Here is a 17,578-nt window from a genome sequence, read left to right on the forward strand (position 1 = left end):
GAAATGCCACACTTAATATTAGAAGCAGTGTGGCTTAGTGGATACAGTGCGGGCCTGGGAGTCAGAAGGACCTGGATTTTAGTCCCTGCTCCACCACCTGTTTGCTGTGTGACCTTGGGCAAAACACTTAACTTCTCTGTGCCTCAGTTACTTCATCTGTAAAATGGGGATAAGAGTGTGAGCCCCATGTGGGTCAGGGACTGAGTCCAACCTGATTAACTTGTATCTACTACAGTGCTTGGCACATAGTAAGCGCTCAACAAGTACTATTATATTTTATATATATATATATCATTATTAGTTGAATAGTTGTCCTTAGTTCTCACTGCCAGTCACCTTTCAAAGATCCAATAATCTTTCTTCTGCCTTTTTGGCTAGATAAGCACTTAATACAGAACCGCAATTATAATTACAATTATAACTCCAGCCTTGGAGTGAAGTCCTTTCCAAATATAAAACTTCTTATACCCTGGACTAATGAAGTCCCCCAAATCCGTTCTTTTAGGTTCCATAATAAAGGGTTTTATTGCACTTCAAAAAAATCGGTCGTCAAATTCACACGGATTCCCCTGCACGCGTATATTGATTCGCAAGCTATTCAATTGATTTATATTACACTCTCTGTGGCCCCGGGCCAGCCTTCTGGAAAAGAAGGTATATTGGAACCATGTAGAAAATGATCCGAGAGGAAGGGCAGCATCTTAAAAAGTTAGGCTCCAAAGGAGCGGTCCCTCCTCCTCCTCCTGGATAAGACGATAATTGAATCTCAGCACTCAGTGAGATGGTCTCAATCGCACCATTGAAGGAAACGCGGCAGGGGAAGCAACCGGGGCTATAGAAGAAAGGGACCATTACAAGCTTAATCTCCCTCAAAGAGCATGGCCCTATTGATTGGCTCATAAAGCTGTGTTAATTTCAGGACTTCTCAATTTTCAGTGCTTTCCCTTGGGCACACTATTAGCGGGGCTGGTTGATCCGCATTGATTTCCCCCTCACCCCAACTTGGATGCTAGTTGGTAGGTGCTAATCTGAGAAAGGGTGAATTTTTCACACACCTTCTCAGCCTGGCAGGCATTCAGCTCTTTCAGGGCCCTGGACTTTCGCCTTTCCCATCCATTAAATTGCCACCTAAAATGCTGCTGGAAAAGTGAATGAAAAGGGAGAGGATGGGATTTTTGCTTGACGGCTAAATGTATTTATATCTAATTAGGAGAACCTACTGTGAGGGGGGTAAAGTGTTTGAGTTCAAACCCATTGAGAAACAAGCACCTATTGTCCCGTGGCTCTATAGATGGGTAAAGGATTTCAAGAGTCACAATTGGAACCGGGTTCATATTAGCTCTGCCAAAAGAACAGAGGGCACAGGCCTTTGCTGGTCCATGACCCAGGGCTGGGCTTCCAGGGGAGTTTCCAGCCTGTCTTTTAAAAGATGTCAAGAAGATGAGGTGCACTGGTGATGCCCACTTCCTGGGTGACTGGAAGGTACCAAGAAGCAGTGTAGCCTAGTGGATAGAGCACAGGCCTGGGAGCCAGATGGATCTGGGTTCTCATGCCGGCCCTGCCGCTTGTCTGCTGTGTGTCCTTGGGCAACTCACTTCACTTCTCTGGGCCTCAGATACCTCTTCCGTAAAATGGAGATTAAGACTGTGAGCCCCCGTGCGGGACGTGGACTGCGTCCGACCTGACTAACTTGTACTTACCCCAGTGTTTAGTATGGTGAATGGCATATAGTAAGCGCTTAACAAATACCCTTTAAAAAATGAAAGCAGAGGAGATAGTCTTGAGAAAGCAGCAACTAGGACTCTGAGAGTAAGAAAGCCTTAGCAACACCACGTCTCCACACACCCCAATGTAGGGTGCTTTCCGATTCCCGGTACAAATCGTTTTGTTCCGCTTTGGGGAAAAAAAAAATCTATCAGCCAACCAAAATTTTTAACGGAGCCAATTTTGTGTCCAGGGCACACAACACCAACCCACTGTGACACCCTCTGCCCTCAAACCTTATGTTCCATAAGGATGAACAGAACACTCCATGATAGCATCCTTTCCGCAAACGTGGCGGCAAGGAGACCACAACAACTCTTTCACCAGGTGATTTGCATTTTGCCATCTGCTCAGTAGCAGATTCAGGGTAGGAGGAGGAGGAGAGGGGAGGGAGAGAGGGTGGAAAAGGGAGGAAAAGGAGAAGCCATGATTTCTGTGGTTAATTCTCAGAGAGATTCCCCTCTGGGTGAGTTTTCTCCCTGGGATTTTTTTTCTTGCATCATAGTGGGGTTCTGCCTGGAAAATCAAGAATCCATTTTACAACTCAGTCAGCCAATCAGCGATATCTATTGAGTCCTCTAGACTGTGAGCTCATATTGGGCAGGGAACGTATCTGCTAATTCAATTGTATTGTCGTCTCCCAAGTGCTTAGCACTGTGCTCTGCAAATAGTAAGCGCTCAGTAAATACCATTGATTGATTGAGCGCTTAGACCAAAGCATTTAGCATGGTGCTCTGTACACAGTAACTGCTCAATAAATACCACACCGATTGATTATTTTGAGGAGACCTCTGTACTTAACGCTTGGGAGAGTACAATGCAATAGAATCAGTAGGCCTGAGCTCTGCCCTGGAGGAACAGTGCGGCCTCACAGAAAGAGCAGAGACCTGGGAGTCAGAGGATCTGCGTTCTAATCCCGACTCCACCACTTGCCTGCTGTGTGAACTTGGGCAAGTCACTTCATTTCTCTTTGGCACAGTTCCCTCATCTGCAAAATGGGGGTTCAATACTTGTTCTCTCTCCTATTTAGACTGTGAGCCCCATGTGGGATCTGGTTATCTTGTGTCCACCCCAGAACTAATATGGTGCTTTTTTGTATTATTATCATCACTATTTTTATGATATTTGTCAAGAGCTTACTATGTGCCAGGCACTGTATTAAATGCTAGGGTAGATGGAGAAGCAGCAAGGCTTAGTAGAAAGAGCACAGGCTTGGGAGTCAGAGGTCATGGGTTCTAATCCCGGATCCTCCACTTGTCAGCTGTGTGACTTTGGGCAAGTCACTTAACTCCTCTGTGCCTCAGTTACCTCATATGTAAAGTGGGGATTAAGATTGTGAGCCCCACGTGGGACACTCTGATTACCTTGTATCTTCCCCAGTGTGTAGAACAGTGCTTGGCACAGAGCAAGCACCTAACAAATACCACTGTTATTACTATTATTATACAAGCAAATCAAGTTGGACACAGTTCACATCCTACATGGGGCTCAGGTTCTTAATTTCCATTTTTCAGATGTAACTGAGGCAATGAGGAGTGAAATGACTTGCCCAAGGTCATTCAACAGATAAATGGTGGAGCCAGGACTAGGACCTAGTTCCTTCTGAATCCCAGTCCTGCGCTCTAGCCACTAGGCCATGCTGCTCCTTGTGTTTGGCACCTAGTAAGCGCTTCAGAAATACCACAAGTATTATTATTTAAGCAGAGGGCCTGGGGGATTCCCAAAAGTGTGGGATTTCTTTTCTCATCTTGTCTGCAATCGTTATCTACAAATTCAATTATTGGGAAGGAAGAGAGAAGGAAGGGCTGGGGCTCCAAGCTGGAGTGACGAGGTCTGGAGTGAGGAGGTCTGGACTTGCAGAAGAGCTGGTTGTTGCATTGTTCCCTAACGCAGATTGGGTTTAAATCAGATGCAGCTATTAACACGAAGGGCAAGTGATAGGCATCGCTCAGGAATCATTTGTCATAAATTGGCTCGCAGGTCTATTTTCTAATTATGCATATAATGGATCTGATTCTGCCCGTGGCAGGGACGGGGAGGAGGAGGAGGAGGAGGAGGCCAGGATGTAGTTAACTGGCAGGAGGGATGGGGTTGTCTTCTCCTGGGGGTTTACTTGAAGGAAGTGGGCAAGGAGAGGGGGAAGTCTCTCCCATTGGATGCACCACACCAAAAGCCAATCAGGGAGCACCCCAAAAGTCAGTGGGCCAGGGTTAGGGCCAAGTGGGCTGGTCTGGGCTGGGCTGGGCTGAAGTGGTGACCTCATGGCTCCTGGTGATTCAGTCGGAGGCCCGGTTGCAACCTCAGTGCTGCCACGGTTTGAAGGAGTCTTCATTGTTCCACCCTCTTAGAACCAAAAAGGGAAAACAGAGCTTACTGTTTGGGGAGTCCCGGAATGGACTTGGGCCCAGGGTTTAACCAAGCCCTGTGATTATACTGGGATACTATTACTACTAATAATAATGATTGTGGTATTTGTTAAGCACTTATTATGTGCCAGGCACTGTACAAAATGCTGGGGTGGATGCAAGTAAATCAGGCTGGACACAGTCTCTGTCCCATGTGGGGCTAGGAGTTTTAATAGGTGACAGTCACTGCAATCCAGAGCAATTGTATGGAATCCCCTGAAACTTGTGCTCAGGAAGTTTTCTGGTTTGGGGTGGGGGGCTATAGAATTTGGTAAGCTCTTACTATGTGCCAGGTATTGTTCTAAGCACTGGGATAGAAGGAAGTTCATCCGTTTGGGCACATTTCATGTCCTACATGGGGCTCACAGTCTTAATCCTCATTTCACCGATGAGGGAAATGAGGCACAGAGAAGTGAAGTGACTTGCTCGAGGTCACACAGCGGACAAGTGGCGGAGCTGGGATTCATTCATTCATTCATTCAATCGTATTTATTGAGCCCTTACCGTATGCAGAGCACTGTACTAGGCAGTTGGAAAGTACAATTCGGCAACTGAGACAATCCTTACCCAACATGGGCTCACAGTCTAGAAGGGGACAGACAGACAACAAAACTAGTAGACAGGCATCGATAACATCAATATAAATAAATAGAATTATAGATATATACACATCATTAATAAAATGAATAGAATGATAAAATAATAAATATGCTGTGGGGCGGGGAGGGGGGTAGAGCAGAGGGAGGGAGTCAGAGCGATGGGGGGGAGGAGGAGCAGAGGAAAAGGGCGGGCTCAGTCTGGGAAGGCCTCTGGTGGGGGTGAGCTTTCAATAGGGCTTTGAAGGGAGATTAGAATCCAGGTCCTTCTGACTCCCAGTCCCATGATCTACCCACTAGGCAAGGCATTGTCTTGTAGAGTAGCTCTTACTTTCGGTGTAGACTCCAGGTACATTCTGACTTTACTCAGTGGGTCAATCTGAATGTTTCCAATACACACTGAGGTCTATCTAGCGGAAAGAGCACGGGAATGGGAGCCAAGAGAACAGAGTTCTAATCCCAACTCCACCATGTGCCTGCATTGTGACCTTGGGTGAGTCACTTCACTTTTCTGTGTTTCATTGTCCTCCTCGGTAAACTGAGGGTAGAATACTCTTCTCCATCCCCATTAAACTGTGCCCGACCTAATATATTGAATCTACAGTAGAGTTTAGTACAGGATTTAGCACGTATTAAGGACTTAGTAAATCACAAAATTAACATTATCATTTCTTCTGGAGAAATGGAAAATTCAGAAAGCCTGTGATCCCAACCAAATATGTTGTGTGCCATATTATAGAGTGTTTCAGTCAGTCAGTCAGTCAGTCAGTCAATGGTATTTATTGAGGGCTTACTGTGTGCAGAGCACTGTACTAAGCACATGGGAGAACCCAATAGAACAATATAACAGACATATTCCCTGCCCAAACCAAGCTTACAGTCTAGAGGTAAAAAGCCTCATCGCAATAAATTTCACTTTAGGCATGTGAGCCTCACCTTCCCTGTATATATCTGTTATTTATTTATTTATTTATTTATTTATTTATTTATCTTTTTAAAAATATATTTATATTAATGTCTGTTTCCCCCTCTAGACTGTGAGCTTGTTGTGGACAGGAATGTGTCTGTTTGTTGTTATACTATACTCTCCCAAGAGCTTAGTACAGTGCTTTGCACACAGTAGATGCTCAATAAATACAATGAATAATAATAAAAATAATGTTGCTATTTGTTAAGCTCTTACTATGTGCAGAGCACTCTTCTAAGCGCTGGGGTAGATACAGGGCAATCAGGTTGTCCCACGTGAGGCTCACAGTTAATCTCCATTTTACAGATGAGGTAACTGAAACACAGAGAAGTTAAGTGATTTGCCCACAGTCACACAGCTGACAAGTGGCAGAGCAGGGATTCGAACCCATGACTTCTGACTCCCAAGCCCGTGCTCTTTCCACTGAGCAATGCTGCTTCTCAATACAATTGAATGAATGAATGAATGAATGAATGAATGAGTACCCAGGGACCTTACTTAAAAGCCAGAGGTGTCCATTTTACCAAATTCTACCTCCTGGTTCCTGGGCACAATCCTTAATGGAGAACTATGAAGTACATTCAGTTCTCCTCCGGGACTGGGTGATGCTTTCAACTGACCCGCATTAATGAATTCATCAAAAGTATTTATTGAATGCTCACTAATAATAACGATGATATTGTTAAGTGCTTACGAGGTACCAACACCGTTCTAAGTGAGGGGGTAGATACAAATTAATCAGGTTGGACACAGGTCATGACTCCCAAGGGGCTCACTTTAATAATAATAATAATTATGGTATTTGTGAAGCTCTTACTCTGTGCCAGGCACTGTACTAAGCACTGGGGTGGATACGAGCAAATCGGAGTGGACACGGTCCCTGTCCCATGAGGGGCTCACAGTCTCAATCCCCATTTTACAGATGAGGTAACTGAGGAACAGGGAAGATAAAATGACTTGCCCAAGGTCACAAAACAGGGACATGGCAGAGCCTGGATTAGAATCCAGGTCATTCTGCCTCCCGGGCCCATTGTCTAGCCACTGAGCCATACTTCTCATTGTGAGCAGAACACTGTACTAAGCGCTTGGGAGAGGACAATACAACAGAATTAGTAGACACGTTCCCTGCCCGATGATTTATTATATAGAGTTCACGCTTAGACCGGCACCGTGATCAGCGACCCACCTGTTCTTCCCAATGACTAATAATAATAATTGTGGTATTTGTTAAGCACTTACCCCAGGTCAAACACTGTGTAAAGTACTGGGGTAGACACATCCCAATCAAATATTTAATCTTCATTTTACAGATGTGGACCTGAGGCACAGAGAAGTTCAGTGATTTACCCAAGTCACATATCAGGCAAGTGGTGGAAGGGTGCGATTAGAACCCAGGGCTCCCGACATCCAGTCCTGCCCTCTTTCCACTCGGACATGCTGCTTTTCTGGGCATGACCCAGTGACATGACAATCGCATATGGTTGGAAGAATGTTCTCTAATCCCCCCAACATCATTCTTTTCAAAACATGAAATCAATCACTCAGTCATCAATTGCATTTAATGAGTGCTTACTGTGTGCAGAGCACTGTATTAAGTGCTGTGGAGAGTATAGTGCAACAATATAATAATAATTATTATTATTATTATTGTGGCATTTTATAAGCGCTTACTATGTGCCAAGCACCATTCTAAGCAGTGGGGTAAATACAGGGAAATCAGATTGTCCCATATGGGGCTCACAGTTTTCATCCCTATTTTTCAGATGAGGTAACTGAGGCACAGAGAGGTTCAGTGACTTGGCCAAGGTCACATAGTAGACAAGTGGTGGAGCCGGGATTAGAACCCACATCCTCTGACTCCCAAGTCTTGCTCTTTCCACTAAGGCTGCTTCTCTACGCATTCCCTGTCCACAACAAGCTTACAGTCCAGAAGGGAAGAACAGTCTAGAGAGGGTGTAGGGAAAAGGCTCCTTATGGAAGAACTGGGTTTATGTGAGAGAGAGAAGAGGAAGGAAGCTAGAAAGGAGAAGAGAGCAAGAGGAAAAAAGATTCTTCTCTGAAGGAAGAGACCTCCATTAAAAGAAAATCTTATTCTTTCTTCATCAGAACTTCTTGATTTGTCCATTACTTCCCATGAACCCCATCGTTCACACTATCGTAGGAATGTGTCATTAGGGAAATACAGTATCCTTAGAATGTTGAGGGGCCAATCTAGCCCATCCCTCTACCCTTAGCAGGATCAAATTTGAAGTATTATTATTTTTTAATGGCATTTGTTCAGCCCTTACTTTGTGCCAGGCACTGTACTAAGCACTGGGGTAGATATGAGATAATAATAATAATGAGGTTGGTATTTGTTAAGCACTTACTATGTGCAGAGCACTGTCCTAAGCGCTGGGGTAGATACAGAGTAATCAGGTTGTCCCACATGAGGCTCACAGTCTTCATCCCCATTTTACAGATGAGGGAACTGAGGCCCAGAGAAGTTAAGTGACTTGCCCACAGTCCCACAGCTGATGAGTGACAGAGCCGGGATTCAAAACCATGACCTCTGGCTCCCAAGACCGGGCTCTTTCCACTAAGCCACGCTGCTTCTCTAATAATAATGTTGGTATTTGTTAAGCGCTTACTATGTGCAGAGCACTGTTCTAAGCGCTGGGGTAGATACAGGGTAATCAGGTTGTCCCATGTGAGGCTCACAGTTAATCCTCATTTTACAGATGAGGTCACTGAGGCACAGAGGCACACACAACTGACAAGTGGCAGAACTGGGATTCAAACCCAGGACCTCTGACTCCCAAGCTCTTTCCACTGAGCCACGATTGAGTTGGACATGGTCCCTGTCCCACATAGAGCTCACACTCTTAATCTCCATTCTACACATGAAGGAACCAGAGCCCAGAGAAGTGAAGTGACTTCCCCAAGGTCATACAGCAGACAAGTGGTAGAACCAGGATTAGAATCCAAGTCTCCTGACTTTGAGGCCCATGCTCTTTCCACTAGACCATGATGCGTCTCTGTTTTTAGGATCTCCTGAATAGGATTCTCCTTTCCATGACTTCTCTCTGGGGTAGTAGAAATTCAAGTCTTGTTACCACAACACAATTCAATTCTTAACACCTCATTCTGGCAAGAAGCCCTCCCTTAGAAAGAATCTCCAACTCCTGGCCTGACTGTTTCCTGGAGACCTCTTCTGAGCGTTCCATTGCCATTTGTTCAATACAAATAGAGGTCTGAGGAGGATGTAAACATAACCCAGCTGAGTGCTGCAACCCCGTTCGCCTATTTGCTTGTTTCACATTCTCCCCCAGCAAGGAAGAGTACCAGTAGCATGGCTAGGTGGATAGAGCATGGGCCTGGGAGTCAGGAGTCAGCATGGGTTCTAATCCCAGCTTGATCACTTGACTGCTGTGTGACCCTGGGCAAGTCACCTCTCTTCTTTTCACTGACACCGTCCTCTCTTGGTTCTCCTCCAAGCTCGCTGGTGGCTCATTCTCAGTCTCTTTCGTGGGCTCCTCCTGTGCCTCCCATCCCTAAACTGTGGATGTCCCTCAAGGTTCAGTTCTGGGTCCCCTTTTATTCTCCACCTACCTCCATTCCCCTGGAAAACTCATTCGCTCATTCGGCTTCAACTATCACCTCTATGCTGTTGACACTCAAATTTACATCTCTATCCCTGACCTCTGTCCCTATCTGCAGTCTCACAATTCCTCCCGTCTTCAAGACATATCTATGTGGATGTCCTCCAGTCACCGCAAACTTAATATGGCTAAAACTGAACTTCGTATCTTCCCCCCCAAAACCCTGTCCTCCCGCTCACTTTCCCATCACTGTTGATGGCACCTCCATCCTTCCTATCTCACAAGCCCATAACCTTGGCATTACCCTTGACTCCCCTCTCTCGTTCTACTCACATATTAAAGTCATCACTAAATGTGTCTGTTCTACCTTCACAAAATCACCAAAATCCACCCCTTCCTCTCCATTCAAATGGCTACCACATTAATGCAAGCACTTATCTTATCCCTCCTTGATTATTGTCTCAGCCTCCTTGCTGCCCTCCCCACTCCAGTCCATACTCCATTCCGCTGCCCAAATCATTTTCCTTCAAAAATATTCAGACCATGTTTCTCCACTGCTCAAGAAACTCCAATAGTTGCCCATCCATCTCCACATCAGACAAAAATTCCTCAACATTGACTTTAAAACAGTCAATCCCCTTGCCCCTTCCTACTTCACCGCACCTCTTTCATACTACAACCCAGCCCGCACACTCCGTTCCTCCAATGCTGAACTTCTCCCTGTACCTCCATCTCATCCATCTCGACGCTGACCTCTCGCCCACATCCTATTTCTGGCCTGGAAAGCCCTCCGTTGTCCCATCAGAGAGGTAATCGCTCTACTCCACTTCAAAACTTTACAGAAGACACATCTCCTCCAAGAAGCTTTCCCTGACTAAGCCTTTCTCTCCTCTACTCCCACTCTCTTCTACATCACTTTTACTTGCTCCTTCATTCATCCTCCCTCCCATTCCCACAGCACATATGTTTATATCTGTCATTTATTTATCTATTTATATTAATATCTGTCTCCCCCTCTAGACTGTGAGCTCGCTGTGGGCAGGAATGTGATTGTTTGTTGTTATGTTGTGCTCTTCCACATGCTTAGTATAGTGCTTTGCACACAGTAAGTGCTCAATAAATATGAATGAATGAATTCTCTGGGCCTCAGTTACCTCATCAAAATGGGGATTGAGACTGTGAGCCCCACATGGGACAGGGACTGTTTCCAGCTGGATTTGCTTTTATCCACCCAGTGCTTAGTACAGTGCCCTGCACACAGTAAGCACTCTATAAATGTGACTGATTGATTAATAATAACTGTGGTATTTGTTGAATACTTATTATGTGTAAAGCACTGCGCTAAGTGCTGGGGTCGATACAAGATAACCAGGTCCCACATAGGGATCACAGTCTAAATAGGAGGGAGAAGAGGTATTGAATACTATTTTGCAATTGAGGGAACTGAGACACAGAGAAGTTAAGTGACTTTCCCAAGGTCACAAAGCAGGCATGTGGTGGAGCCAGGATTAAAACCCAGGTCCTCTGACTCCCAGGCCTGGGATCTTGCTATTAGGCCTTGCTGCCTCTTGTAGTAATGGTAAGAATATTTATTAAAATCTTACTGGGCACAGAGCATTGTTCTAAGCTCCACAGAAACAATACACAGTTGCTTCCTTCATTCATTCAGTCATATTTATTGAGCACTTCCTATGTGCAACACACTGTACTAAGTGCTTGGGAGAGGTCAATATAACAATAAACAGACACATTCCCTTCCATAACAAGCTCACGGTCTAGAGACAAGCTTTCAGTCTAGCCACATGCTTCCTGACCCTCAAGTGTTCTCAATCTAACAGGGCTTGGCACATAGTAAGCGCTTAACAAATACTATCATTATTATTATTATTATTGTTATTAAATGGGGACACGGACACAAATGAGGAGTGACAAACACTAAGTAAGCATAAATAAGCAGAAAACACAAAGACAAATGCACAAAATAAAAACAGATTTCAGCAGGGTGCTGTAGTTAGAGGAGAAGAATTCCAGCGTGGCTTAGTGGAAAGAGGCCGGGCTTGGGAGTCAGAGGTCATGGGTTCTAATCCTGGCTCTGCCACTTATCTGCTGTGTGACCTTGGGCAAGTCACTTAACTTCTCTGTGCCTCAGTTACCTCATCTGTAAAAATGGGAATTCAAAAATGTAAGCCCCACTTGGGACAAACTGATTACTCTGTATTTACCCCAGCGCTTAGAATAGCGCTTTGCACGTAGTAAGCGCTTAACAAATACCATGATTATTCCGAGCTTTCCATAGCCAAGTCCCACAGGTAGCCACAGCGACAGTTTCAGCAGCCAACAGGGTTCCCGAGGTTTGTGGAGGCGGCATCTTGCTGCTGGTGTTTTCTCTTTCCAGATGAGGTGGTGCAAGGCAGAGTGGGCATGACATCCCTCAGTGGGGCTAATTTATTGATTTCTATTAATGCCTGTCTCTCCCTCTCGACTGTAAGCTCATTGTGAGTGGGGAATGTGTCTTCTATATTATTATATTGTACTCTCTCAAGTGTTAATAAATTGCTCTGCCCACTGTAAGCACTCAATAAGTACGACTGGCTGGCTGAGTGACTGACTGGCTTGGAGGGACTTGGCTGCCATTTTCCCGAGAGGCGGGGTGGCCGGCTGTCCCGAGAGGCAGCTTGGCCAGGGTTTTTTTGGTTGTTGTGTTGTTGTTTTTTAATGGTATTTGTTAACCATTTACTTTGTGCCAATCAATCGTATTTATTGAGCGCTATCTATGTGCAGAGCACTGTACTAAGTGCTTGGGAGAGTACAATGCAACAGAATTAGCAGACACGATCCCTGTCCATAAGGGGCTCACGGTCAAGAAGGGGTGACAGACACTGTACTAAACGCTGGAGTAGATACAAGCTAATCTAGTTGGACACAGTTCCTATCCCACTTGGGGGCTTATAGTTTTCATCCCCAATTTACAGATGAGGTGACTGAGGCCCAGAGAAGTACAGTCACTTGCCCAAGTTGTGTGGCTCAGTGGAAAGAGTCCGGGCTTGGGAGTCAGAGGTCATGGGTTCGAATCCTGGCCCTGCCACTTGTCAGCTGTGTGACTGTGGGCAAGTCACTTAACTTCTCGGTGCCTCAGTTACCTCATCTGTAAAATGGGGATGAAGCCTGTGACCCTTACGTGGGACAACTTGATTACCCTGTATCTACCCCAGCGCTTAGAACAGTGCTCTGAACATAGTAAGTGCTTAACAAATACCAACATTATTATTATTATTATTATCAGGCACATTCCATGGCCACAACGAGTTTAGAGGCTAGAAAGTTTACAGTCCAGACAGTCTACAGTTTAAATGTCACTTCAACAGTGAGCAGAGGACTTCATATCTGCCTCCTCTCCTAGGTGCCAGCCTGGGCCCCTTCTCCCAACGTGCTCTGGGTGCACAAGGCTGCAGGGATTCAACCTTCAACTAAGATGAAGCAGTGTGGCCTTGTGGATAGAGCACGGACCTGGGAGACAGAGGGCCTTAGGTTCTAATCCTAGCTCCTATACTTGTCTGCTGTGAGAACTTAATAATAATAATGTTGGTATTTGTTAAGCGCTTACTATGTTCAGAGCACTGTTCTAAGCGCTGGGGTAGATACAGGGGAATCAGGTTGTCCCACGTGGGGCTCACAGTCTTCATCCCCATTTTACAGATGAGGTAACTGAGGCACCGAGAAGTTAAGTGACTTTCCCAAAGTCACACAGCTGACAAGTGGCCGAGCCGGGATTCAAACCCATGACCTCTGACTCCAAAGCCCATGCTCTTTCCACTGAGCCACGCTGCTTCATATATTGCACTCTCCCAGATGCTTAGTACAGTGCTCTGCACACAGTAAGCGCTCAGTAAATACAATCGATTGATTGATATTACTTCTGCCCACAAGGCGCTTGAATTCTAAACAGGAGAGAAAAGCAAAGAAGTACACTGAAACCTCCATGATGATAAGGGTAGGAAGTCAGAAGGTCATAGGTTCTAATCCTAGATCCGCCTTGGGCAAGGAACTTCACTTCTCTGTGTCTGTTACCTAATCTGTAAAATGGGGGTTCATTCATTCATTCAATCAATCGTATTTATTGAGAGCTTACTGTGTGCAGAGTTCTTGGGAAGTACAATTCGGCAACAGATAAGACAATCCCTACCTGACAACAATCTCTTCACGGTCTAGAAGGGGGAGACAGACAACAAAACAGCACAAGTAGACAGGCATCACTACCATCAAAACAGAACCATAGATAAATGCACATTATTAATAAAATAGAGCAATAAATATGTGCAAATATATACAAGTGCTGTGGGGAGGGGAAGGGGTTAGAGCAGAGGAAGGGAGTAGGGGCGATGAGGAGGGGAGGAGGAGCAGAGGGAAAGGGTGGGCTCAGGCTAAGGGTTGGGACTTTGAGTCCCACGTGAGACAGGGAGTGTGTCCAACCCAATTTGCTTGTATCTACCTCTGCACTTAGTACAGTGCCTGGCACATAGTAAGTGCTTAACAATGACCATAATTATTATTATTATTACCAACTATTTTGTGTTCTCCAAAGTGCTTAGTACAGTGTTCTGCACACAGTAAGTGCTCAATAAATGCCACTGATTGATATTTAAAATTAGACTAATCAAAATAAATAAATTGAGCTAACGTGTCGCATGTGTCTCCCTACAGACACACTGATGCTGTAGTCAGCTCCTCAATGTGGGTTCTCAAACCAAGGTTCATCCACCAATCCTGATATAGAGCATCAATCAATCAATGGTATTTACTGAGCACTTATGGGGGGCAGAGTTCTTACTAAATACATAGGAGAATACAACTCAACAGAATTGGGAAACATGTTCATTCATTCATTCATTCAATAGTATTTATTGAGCGCTTACTATGCGCAGAGCACTGTACTAAGTGCTTGTAAAGTACAGTTCGGCATGTTCTCTGCCCCAAAAAAACTTACAGTCTACAAGGGAAGATACATATTAAAATAAATTATGGATATGCACATAAGTTGGCTAAAGACAGAGTGGCAGATAAATAAGGGCTTAGTGAGTCAGTAGACATGGATCTGGGATTCAGAAGACCTGGGTCCTAATCTCAGCTCTGCCACTTACGTGTTGTATCACCTTGGGCAAGTCACTTAATTTAATGAGGCCTCTGGTCCTCAGTTTCCTCGTCTGTAAAATAGGAATTCAATACCAGTTTCTCCTTCTACTTAGACTGGGGATCCCCTTATGGGACAGGGACTGTGTCCTTCCTGATTATCTTTATCTACCCCAGAGCTTAGTGCCATGCTTGGCACAAAGTAATCACTCAATAAATACTATATTTTTTATCATCAGGACCCCATTCATATAACCCAAATACTCACTTAATTCAAGCAAAACTGCCCTCTCTGTGCCTGAAGTGCTTGAACAATAGGCTAAATTATCTGCTTTGCCCCAAATCACCTGTTCACACACTGTTTCTTGATGGGTGGATGTACGCCTCAGTCAACAAAGTCAGTGAGCATTCACTGAAGTCACCCAATCCTCTTGTCCTTTGCTGGGAGAAATCACTTTCCAAAGTGATAGTAACAGTGCTCATTTACAAACCCTACTAGCGTTAGTAATCCTACTTTCTAACCCTTGCTAAGCAAGCGGCATGGCCTAGTGGAGAAAGCATGAACCTGGGAACCAGAGGACCTGGATTCTAATCCCTGCTCTGCTACTTGCTCGCTGTATGACCTTAAACAAGTTGTTTCACTTCTCTGTGCCTCAGTTTCCTTAACTTCAAAATGAGGATTCAATACCTGTTCCCCCTCCTACTTTAGGCTGTGAGCCCTGTATTGGACAGGGACTTTGTCCCACCTGATTAACTTGTATTTATCCCAGGGCTTAGAAGACTGCTTGACATATAGTAAGTGCTGAAGAAATTCCATGAAAAAAACAAACAAAAAGTTCCTTGACATCTGAGCTCCAAACAGTGCTGTTACAAAGATGGAATGGCTCCCTGCCAGCCCAGTAGGTAACAGATACCCAAAGAGCCAAAGGCAAGAGTGGTGCCCCAAATTTGTCTATCAAACAAGTTCATTCATTCGATCATATTTATTGAGCGCTTACTCTCTGCAAAGCACTGTACTAAGCACAACAACAAACAGACACATCCCCTGCCCACAAAGAGCTCACAGTCTTAAAGGAGACAGACATTCATAGAGCGGGAGACAGACATTGTCTGCTCATTTCTCATTTCTGCACTGTAGAAAGCATTCCAACTTTCTTCCTAGGATTAGAACAAAGCAAGTTTACCATATATCACCTTTTGCTGACATCCCTAGAACACTAAATCAGGTAGACTTACTGATTCCAATTGGAAAATGAATGTATCTTGCTAGTCTGCGGAGAGCTTTTGTCTTTCCCACACCCTAAAAACCTCCCACCTTGGTCCATCCCCAGCTCTTATTTCTCCAAAGTCAGGATCGACTGGAGAAATTTGGAATTTAAGATTAAAATGCATATACAGATATATCCCATGATGTAGCGTGGCTATATCATGACCATATCTTGAGGAATATTTTCCTATAGATTTACATGCTATACAAATTCAGATACGTTACAGAACCTCTGGAAAATTAATATAAAATTTCTATATGAGCTCTACTCTGCTGCATTCAACATCACTAAACTATGACTCAGTCTTTGTCAAAAGAACGCACAGCTTCACAACACAACATTGCCACTGGTCTGCTTGTGAGACCTCAGGCAAGTCATTTCAATTCTCTGTGCCTTGGTTCCCTCATCTGTTAAACGGGGATTATGACGGTGAGCTCCATGTGGGACATGGACTGTGTCCAACTGATTAGCTTATATCTACCCCAGTGCCAGGGCACGTAGGAAGTGATTAACAAATACTAAAGGAAAAAAAAAATCTGAATAAGGAGTTGAATGATAATGAGTCTTTGCAAAAGGCTGCAAAAGTTTGTTCTGTTGACTGTGGAAGGTTTTTTCAACTTGTGACTGAATTTGTCCAACTGAAATTAAACAACACTCTTCTTGTCTTCAAAAAGTACCTTATAGCAATCAATCAATCAATCGTATTTATCAAACGCTTGCTGTTTGCAGAGCACTTTACTAAGAGCTTCAATCAATAAATCAATCAATCATATTTATTGACAGCTTATTGTGTTCAGACCATTGAACTAAGTGTTAGGGAGAGTACAATATAACAGAGTTGGTAGACACATTTCCTTCCCACTACAAGCTTACAATCTAGAGGGAGAGACAGACTTTAATATAAATAAATTACGGAGACGTACATAAGTGATGTGGGCTGATGCAGGGTGAATAAGGGTGCAAATCCAAGTGCAAGAGTGACTCAGAAGGGAGTGGGAGAAGAGGAAATGAGAGCTTAGTCAAGGAACGACTAAGGTAGTGTGCTTTAATAAGGCTTTGAAGGTGAAGAGAGCAATTGTTTTTTGGATATGAAGAGGGAGGGCGTTCCAGACCAGAGGCAGGATTTGGACTAGGGGTCGGCAACGAGGTAGACAAGATGGAGGTACAGTGAGTGGGCTGTAGTAGGAAATCAGCCATCAGACTAACTGCTGCTAGTATCTCTGGATGCCTTTGAACAACTCCTCTCTCCATCAGGGCTTTGAACAACTCCATCTCTCCTTCTTGAAACTTGATGTATGATTTTTTAAGTCCCAAATTTTGGCTGATGGCAGAGAGACCAATACCCCTGCTCAGGGGTCTCTTCTGGACTTTGCAACTCTGACAAACTGTGGACTTTCTCATCCGTTGGTGATTACTTAAAGTCAGCCCAGGTGGGGAGAAGGCAAGGAGGCGTGGCCCTATAATAATAATAATAATAATTATGGTATTTGTTAAGTGCTTACTATGTGCCAAACACTGTTCAAAACAGTGAGGTAGATATAGGATAATCAGATTGGACACAGTCCCTGTCCCATATGGGGCTCAGTCTCAATCCCCATTTTACAGATGAGGTAACTGAGGCACAGAGAAGTGAAGTGACTTGCCCAAGGTCATACAGCAGACAAATGGCAAAGCCGGGATTAGATCCCATGACCTTCTGACTCCCACTACACCACACTGCTTCTAAAAGCACCTGGCTGAAAACACAGGGCTGGTGAACTATTGCATTAGGTAAGGCATCAAACAATATCGTGGCAGGGCTGGAACCTGGGGAAAGGTAATAATAGTAATAATGACAATTATCATGATTGTGCTTACTACATGCCAAGCA

Source organism: Ornithorhynchus anatinus, chromosome 1 (assembly GCF_004115215.2).
Source record: "Ornithorhynchus anatinus isolate Pmale09 chromosome 1, mOrnAna1.pri.v4, whole genome shotgun sequence".
Lineage (NCBI taxonomy): Eukaryota > Metazoa > Chordata > Mammalia > Monotremata > Ornithorhynchidae > Ornithorhynchus > Ornithorhynchus anatinus.